Here is a 9,671-nt window from a genome sequence, read left to right as displayed (position 1 = left end):
CTCAAGTAAGAGAGAGTGCTATGATGAGTTATGGTTGTTCGGAAAAGAGTGTTGGATCAGCATATGCATGTGTGCTTTAAATTTGAGTTTGGCATTGAAGAGATCATCATTGAGCAATGGCTTGAAGCTACTCTATTGAGGTATGGTTTACTGATACGGAAGGGATCCTACTTCTCCCAACCAGTAAATGGATTCACGTGATTCTTCTTCTTTCCTTGGCTTTCATGGTAGGTCATTTTCCTACCTTTGTATATATTTTGTAAATATGTTTTTGGTGTGTAGTTTTAGTCTGAATAATGTGCAAGCTTTAGGCTTGCTGATAGTTTAGGTGTTTTGTTAGTTGGCTTTTCCCTACTCCCCTTCACCCTCTCCACGAACAGCTCCCATTTTTCTCTTCTTGGTGGACTCTATCGCTTAATGGATAAGGCACTTGTCTTTGCAAGAGATTTCTAGAGTTCTTTGATTCTATACCAAAATTAGTCCTGCAATTAGAGCCCCTGTTGGTACCTAATATAGACCCAGTATTTGAACTTTTAGTTTCTGGTCTTGAATCTCTTTGAACTACTTTGAACTAGGTTTAAAGAAGTTCAAAGTGGTTCAAAACAGTTCAAATTGCAGGCTCAAATGCATTTGATAGTTTAAGGAGTCCAATTGGTTTCACCAAGACAAATAGGTACAAATGATTCATAGGTTCAACTTGGTTCAATGAGGTTCATTTGGTTCAGAAGAGTTCATCTTGTAAGTTTGAATGAATTTGGCAGTTCAAAGAATTCAATTTGTTCAAGATGTTTTAAATGGTACAATAGGTTCATGGAGGATCAAATGGTTCATAGGTTCAAGGAGCTCAAATAGAGGCAGATTCAATCTAAAGGTTTAATAATTCAGAGTTCAGATTTGAAACATGAAATGGTTTAAAGTGGTTCAACGAGTTTGATGGTTCTACAATTTTATCTACCTACAAGGAGTAACCAATAACTTTTAACTCAAGCATAATTTTACCAATCACTCCAATGGAAATATAGATGAAAATGATATCACCAACATATTTGAAAATGAAGGAGATCCAATGGTGGAATAATTAGTTATGCCTCCCATACTTGAACCTGTCAGTTTTTATAACTGAATAATCACCTTTGAACCTATTAGTTTTTATAACTAAATAACCACCTTCAAACTTGTCAGTTTTTATAACTAAATAACCACTTTGCAAAACTATATATTGTAAAACTGTGATGAGAAAGGGGTTCTAGTTTTTTTCTTTTTGGGTCAAAATTGCAGACTTGGGGCTATAAAGTAAAGCTTGAGATAGCAGAAAAAAGAGAAAGGAGAATAGATTTTTTTTTGCAAAATGATTTGTACGTGCCAAATAGAAAAATTAGTTTTATTTTGTTGTATTTAGAGGAAGAGTAATTTAATGTAGCAAAACATTGAGTTGGTGTAATAAATCTCTGATCAATATTGATCTTTGTGTCATATTGTTCATCTTTGAATGCAATTTGACACATATAATTTGTGTCGTGATTATATTCTAGACTTTGTGCTTTAATTGTCTATGGGTTTGGAAAATATCATTCTTCTCTCTCTCTATGTCTATTATGTGATGTAGCATTCAAGAAAATGGACTTTGTGTCATTTGTCGTTCGCTTTCTTTTTCAATTAGTTAATATTTCCATATCTACTTCGTGTTTAAGAATAGATGTTTGTAAACCTTTTATGCTTTCTGGTTAAAAGCATCCATATTTGATTCATTATAAATCATGTACAAGAAGTTGTACCCAAATAAATTTAGAGGAAGGTTATCAATTCAATGATAACCTAACCAACTATTAGTGCTGATTTAGTATTTTTATCTGGGCATTTAGAGTTAATTTGTATATTTTTCCTTGGAGGACAATCTGTTCACTAACAGTAATGTAAACACTTTGAGACTTGAATACACTTTTCTAGGGAAAAAAGTTACATATTGCAAGTACTATTTTTAAGTAAATGTAAGCATCTTCCTCTTCTTCCCTATTCATCTTTTTCATTTTCTTCTGCTTCCTCTTCTTGGTCTTCTTCATCATCAAACTTACATTTATTCATTATGAATAATATCTATTTATCAATTTTATTTAATATTATATAGTGAATAACAAAAAGAGTATGTATTATTAGAATCATAAAATTACTTTTCAAAACTCTTGAATAAAGATTGAAAATGTAGCTAACCGTCTACTCATTGGTTGGTGGCTTATGCATATTAACAACAAAGAAACTTGCAAACTACTACTAACTTTGAAGACTAACAATTCAGATGACTTATGCATTTTGAAGGAAAAAACACTTCCAAAGCCAATGACCACGTGAATCAAAACGTTGAAAAATAACTAACTCAATAGTTTTTAGATCTACAATCTTGTGACCATAGCCAAAAACTTTAAATGTTTCCCTAAGAAGTTACAATCATACTTAAACATACCTTTGGGACCTTTTATTACTTTGTCATAAACTGTTGAGATTTCCCATGACCTTTGTTATATTATCTTTGCAACCTCAGAACACCTCAAGTGGTTAAGCACTTAACTTTGGTGAAGTCATGCATGAGAACTTTAGCAACCTCATGGCCTTTTATTTTTTATGACACAAGACCACTATGAGGTCCCAACAACTATTATATGTTTCTAGCATAACTTTATAACTACGTAGTTAAGACTAACATCTCAAATGAATTCCATAGTTAAAAGAACAAAACACTTTTGCAAAATCACTCATGAGATTAGTAGACAAATTACTTGACATTTCTTACACCTGTGATCTTGCGTTGGGACATTAAATAATGGTCACTAACTTGCAAGCTTGAGAAACAGACATTAAATATACACCTTGGATTTGATCATGCATTTCCTTTGACATTATTCTAGATATGAAAATAAGTAAAAATTGTTTGTAATCTATTGTCGACAATCATGGTCACCTACTATAAAGTTTTCACTATGACAAGGTCTCTCAACAACTCAATGTCTAAAGATTTCCTTAACATCTTCTATCCAGAGACTCTGAAAGTAAACATAATAGGGACTGAGGATGTAAAATATTTAACAAATAAAACTAGAAAGAAATGACTATATATGAATATCCTTTGTCATTTACAAGTTTTCACATCGACAGATCCGTCAGTTTGGATGTTATATAAATAAACTTCACCAATTTGCATCCATAGCCTCTGTAAATGAAGGAAACACTACAAAATGATAAATAAATAAAATTCAAATACGCACTAATATCATTCTTATATTATTTCCCTATATAACCCACTTTTAAGTTTTAATAGTAACAATGTCCCTCAATGGATTCAAACAAGTTGTAACTACAAAATATGGTGAACTGTAATACATCTCCTTCTCATGCATTTATAATATAATTTTTTTTGCGCAAACTGGGCAACATTTCACAAGCAAGAGATTAAAATTTGGTGAATAGGGTGAAACTAGGATGACACTTTGTCTATTTTGAAGGCAATTTTGAAATAGCAATAACATTCTATAATGGTGTGAGGTGATTCCTATCCGATGGCCATGAGCTTATAAATAAATAAATTTAATATTCTTGGTGTATGTGCCAAAAAAATAGTGTGTTGATATTGATGAATGTAATTCGTGTTGGTGATGATTTCTTGCATTCATCTGCAAAAACTAGGCAAAAATTATTCCTTATAATAATAAAAACTACTGTTGAACTGGTGGCAAAAAAATACAAGGCAAGGTGACCATTTCCAATAAAAATGTGGTGAATAAACGACAAAAGAGGTCAAAATTTTGAATTTACATAGCGAACCAACAATACCATAGGATATAACTATTCACTAATTACTGATGCGATAGACATACGTGATTCATAAATTGGCAAAAATTTGCCACTAAAAATATTATTGACCTATAATGCTTTCAACTAATTCCTGATTTATATTATGTTATCTCCAATTAGGAACAAGAGCTTCTAGCTCAGGGGTAGAGCATCCCAATAAGCTAATGGGCAATGCTAAAATCTAATAATTGGCATGGTAACTGTTACATGGCCGGGTTGCTGTGGTGTTTTTCATAATACCTTTAGGGGGTCCTGTTTGGTGTAAAGTCATAAATATTGATGAGTGCTTTTCTAGTGCAAGTGAAAACTACGTTTTTTTCTAATCTCATGTGGATTTGAATATAGTAGCTGAGCGGAATGCAAGGGAGGCCAAGGAAAACCCTGTACTAACATTGCATGGCTAGGAGAGATTGGTGGTTCGTAATTAGTGTTGGGCATTATTTGATGTGCAGTCGGGATGGATTGGTCAATATGAAATTAAAAGACACATTACATATCTTTGATAGAGAAATGTTTGAGAGTGTTTTCAGCATGCCACAGGTCATGTCAGATGTTCTCCACAGTTAGAATGTAAATAAAAAGTCGCTCTCACCTCTCTCTGTAAAACATAAAATTATGAATTGTAGAGGCTTGAAAACTTTCAATAGTAATATTGGGTTATAGTAGCGAAGGCAGTAGTTGGTTTTCTAAAATAACTACGTCGAGTGTTATTATAGGTCGCAAGAAATGACTTGTTACCTATTATAGGTCGCCGGTTCAAACAAAGATTTTGTTGGTTTTTCAGCCGGAGCTGTGAATCATTCTTCATTCTCTTCGTTGGGCAATCACAGAACTCATGACTCTACGTATATAATACAGCATCATATTGTTTGCCAATATCATAAGAGTCTTGGTAAAATTCATCTTCTTGTTCAAGCAAACAACCAACTACCTCAAAAATAATTAGAAATTGAAATTTTAGAATATACTGCTTATGAAATCTCAACCAACACAAAGTTTGAAACATCACCTTCCGACACTTCTAAATCAGAGCCTCCCCCTCGATTAGAGCAGAAGCAGGGCAAAGTAGAGCTGTTTTAGTCTATAATTGCAAAATTCCTAAGCTAAAACAATAAACTAGACAATCACACAGTGTAGGAGACCAACTCGTCTGACTTTAAATTTGCAACAAATTTTGTATAAAATTCTCATCTTTTACCAAAAATAAAAACAAAAAAACAATGTGATGTGCATACTGGAACCTTTGAAAATAGAATGGAAATTATGCAGTAGACCTCAGATACCTTTTGATTTGCTCTAAATTGTTACAAAGTATTCTAATACCAAGAAAGCACAAAAAAATCCAATTAAAAAAGAAAACCAGAGATATTGTATTGTATCTCTCCACTCCCAAATAGACTGTGATTTGTAAGGATCAGACAGTAATGCAGAACCCCATCCTACCCTTTAGAGATGCCAAAGAAGGAGCCATCCCTATGCAGTTGTTTTGCGGTGTAGTTGACCCGATTCTTGAGTCTGAGTAGCAGGTCTAGGTTTCGAAGCCTGATATCTGTACTTTGATGGTCGCCACTTTGAATTCCAATCTAGCCAATGAAATCCAATATCTGGGTTATAATTCTGTATCACTTGATTAGATAAATAATCAATAAATAACATTATCTCCCTACCTACAAAACCATTGCTCTACACCCATGATGTAACTTGTCAACAATTCTATGTAAAACTTTAAAACTTTTTGATTCTTCATCTTTCATTAGTTCCTCCCGAAATCCCCTTTTCATCACCCCAAAGTTCCTTAAGACATCTGAAACTTTCTTATGGTAAGAAGAGTGGCTTCGATCATCAGATGCTACCATTGTAATTATCCATTCTCCTTTACACACCTCAAGTCTGAACTCGTGGTGTGAAAGTGATTGACTCAATTCCTATAATGGAGTAGTTATCACCAACCACCAGAAAACATACAATAACAAAGCTCAATGTTTTCCAATTGTCCCCTCATCATCACTATCCTCGTCATCACTGTTTTCAGCACTAAACTGAACGATGTCAGTGACTTCATGGATGCCAATTTGAGCATCATAAAATAGATTTTCATTTAACATTGACACCACCCCATTCATTTGTTGGAAACATGAATACTGATGATATTCCTATAGGGGAGTATTCTAGATGATGATATGTTACATTCATGACTATGTTTATCATTGATGTCAACATAGCAGTTTTCTGTGATATCTGACAGAAGGACAATAGAAAGATCAAGTTGGTTTGAACAGATAGTTGAGTATTTTCACTAATATAAATAGTCCTTGTGAGAGGATGGACCCTATTAGGAGTATATTACAAAATTCAGTACATATTAGTCTCTGTTAGGAGACTTTCAATTCCTGTTAGAAGATCTGAACCCTGTTAGGAGTTGTGGAAGATAGGTGGACCCATTGCCCAAACAGCTTCAAGGTTAACATGAATGAACTCACTGTCCAAATGATCTCTATATTATTCCTTGCAAAATAATAGAAATGAAATGTGCTTCCTTCCTCTATCTCTTTCTTGTCAACCAGACTTCTGCTCCTTTAAATCTTGTAACCAAATCACACAATTCACACCCAATAATCCCTTGGATCGCTTACTTGCATTCAGTAAGCACTCTACTCCATTTCGCACTTTGCAGTTCTTCACAATGATTATGTACTTGATACTATACAAGCAAGAAAAATAACTTTTCTTTATACCATATCTTCATAATAATTCCTTGAGTTGGCCGTGAGGCTTTCCCAATTAATTATAATAAGATAATTAATTAATTACAATTATAATAGCACTATCAGTTCACAGTCTAAACAAAACTTCACACGTGTGATACTAGGGCTTGTGCATTCACTCACATCACCATACGACTACCCTCTATCATTGTATGATTGCACACTTCTTCATTGCATCTCAGATGTAAGATAGCAATCAAACATCAAAATGTTGTTCTTCAATACTCTATTTCTTTACTGCTCTCAGTAAATCAGGTATAACTATCGTACATCATCAACTTAAACTCTACATAGTTAACCTTGTCATTAGGACATAGTTTGGAACATATCCTTAATTGTGCATCACCAGATAATCAAACCATTATCCATACCAATAAGATCTCTAAGTGTTGTCCTACCAGTCTTAACATAAATAATGCTATATTGACATCAATGACAAACACAGTAATGAATCCAACATGTCAATGCTCTCTAATGCTCAGGATGCTTCCCCAATGCAATATCATTAGTATTTATGCTAACAAAACACCCTAAATTCACACTTATCAAAATCCTACTTTAAAATTTCAAATCACCCTCATTCTTTGACATTAGCTTACTCGGTGAGTCACCTACCTATAACTAAGGTTTCATGTCCACATCACCCATTATGATGCCACATCAGCATGCTTTTTGCCAAGTTGTCCAAAACAACCCAAATAAAAAGTGAGGCCAATGGTCGTGCATAAAAGGGAACAAATACTTGAATAGCTGATGTGGCATCACATCATTGGTTAATTTTTATAACTGAGGATACATTTTATTCAATTTTGGGTAGTCAACATTTTACTAACAACTTTAAAGTCACATGTATTGGTACAATATTGTCAAGAAAATTGGACATTAAGTCAATGAGTGTAGGTATCAAGTCGACAACCCCTATCACAATTATTGGAACACGTTCAAGTATTGGGTCCTCTCCCCTATGTGAGAAGCTAGAGAATATTATGCTACCAACAATGCTCCTCGTCAATTTGTATGTTAAAAGGTTCAAATATTCACAAAGAGTTGAAGGAATTTGTGGTCTTCCAAAGCTGATTGTTGAAGATTGTCATAAGCTCAAAGACCTACTAACTCTAGCCAGAATGAGTTGTCTGGAGAAAATTAAATTCAACTTTTGTGAGAAACTGTATAGCTTACTAGATATTGAAGAATTGTAGGCACTAAAATTTGTGCAACTTAGTTATTGCAGCAATGCACTAATGCAAAATTTCCTTCACAAATTGAAGGTAATATCATAAAAATGTTTTTCTATTTATGAATGTGTTTCTCAATTTTATTATTTGACCTTTATCTTTGTTTGGTCATTTCTTGGTTAGTCTATCTTTTCCCAACTAATGTTTCTGGCGATGTGTTAATAAAAATAATTTATTTTCGATGAACTGATAGTATTTTTGCCTTTTTACAAATGCCAACTATCAAGGGAAATCTATGTGATTGGAAGAGTAGTAAATGAAGGGGGTCAAGTTTAAATAAATGTTTGTTATATAAGGCTAATATTGGTGTTGATGAAGTGATTGAAATTGACACTTATAGAACTTATCTTTGGTCGTCAAAATTAAGTGGTCTTATATGATGCTTTGTAGTTGTGGTCAATAGCTCAACTTCAATAGCGGATATAAATAGATCTCTTCAAGACCTCACAAATAAAAATCCCATTAAGGTGTGTGAAAAGGAGAATGGATAATTATAGTGGCAGGAATTCCTTATTTTATTTACTACTATCTTCAACAAATTCAATGTGTCTTTAGAAGGTATGGGGTCATGACTGAGGGGTTTTATGTGGATGTGAATAAAGGTGAAGATGAGAAAATTATGTGTGTGTTATGCAAAATTAGGATAGGTTATATTATTTGTGAATGGAGGTTAAAGTGTAATTTTTTATTTGGATCATTTATATAGTAGAATGAATGTAATTGTTTTACTAGTCTCATCTATAAATAGGTAGAGACTAAAGTTTTCATATTTTTTTAACTTATTAATTCATTTTTTGAAAATTGTGAGTAGTACTTTTATCCTATGTTTTGCACAAAATATTTTATTAAAGTGAGATTTTGCAATTTAATTCTATTTTCTGATTGGTCAGGGCTGATTTCCCAGTAGTATTTTTGTTTTCCTATAAGAAAAAATAAGAAAATTTATTTGTTGATACATGGAATTTATTGAACACTACACGTACTTGAAATCATTAAACAGGTGGCAATTCTAATAGTTGGCATGCAATGAAAAACACTTCCTTAAGACATCTACAACAACAATACATGTGCTAATTGAAATTTAAATAGTGTATAGATGGATTTGGGATAAGAAAAAAGAACCTCATTTTCCACTAATTTCTTGAGGAGTATAATATGGGTAGTTTTGACACAATATATTTTGTAATAGTTTACTAATTTTCAATGAAGTTTTCTTGCTTCCATGAGATTTTAGTTTCTTTTTTTTTTTTGCATTTGAGATTGATGGCAATGTTAGGTTTGGAAGATGAAATTTCATTTTTTATGGTTGAAACAAATCATTTCTATATTACTTAAAAATATGGTATCGATTCACATTTATTTAATATGCACTTGTTCCATCTTGTTAATGGAAATCATGGATGGATCCCAATGTATTAGGTTTTGGATTTTTATTATTTTTCAAGAGAAATTCAATCCTCAGTTGTATGGGCCAGCTCATGATCTAAAAAAGTAGTTTTTAATGATTTAGTATGATAGGTCTCCACTTTACTTGAACATATTTATTTCAGCCAAATTTGTTTAAATTGATTCATGTGGTTAGTATGATGGTATTGGATATAAATTGACATAATCATTTGTATCAGATTCCACTAAAAACAATTTTTAGTCTCTGGCAATGATGCTTATGATTCTTTATTTTGAATTAATTTTTATCTCAATTTTTGTATAGGCATTCAAATATTGGGTATATGCTAAGGTGGAGAAATTATCATCGATTAATTTGAAATTTCTTCTTCAATTTCCCATTTCCCCCAACTATTGCTACTTATTTTCTGGGTGATCTTTA

At 32.7% G+C, this 9,671-nt stretch overlaps 1 pseudogene; it reads right to left on the bottom strand.

Moving 5' to 3' along the window:
• Positions 1-5,510: 5,510 nt before the first annotated feature.
• LOC149545281 (disease resistance protein Roq1-like) overlaps positions 5,511-9,671 on the bottom strand; it is a 42,168-nt pseudogene continuing 38,007 nt past the window's right edge.

The sequence above is a fragment of the Cupressus sempervirens genome, chromosome 7, assembly GCF_028749045.1.
Source record: "Cupressus sempervirens isolate cs-2001-9-10 chromosome 7, ASM2874904v1, whole genome shotgun sequence".
NCBI classification, from domain to species: Eukaryota; Viridiplantae; Streptophyta; class Pinopsida; order Cupressales; family Cupressaceae; genus Cupressus; species Cupressus sempervirens.
Note: the sequence above shows the minus strand (reverse complement) of the source record. Positions and strands in the feature narration are given on the sequence as shown.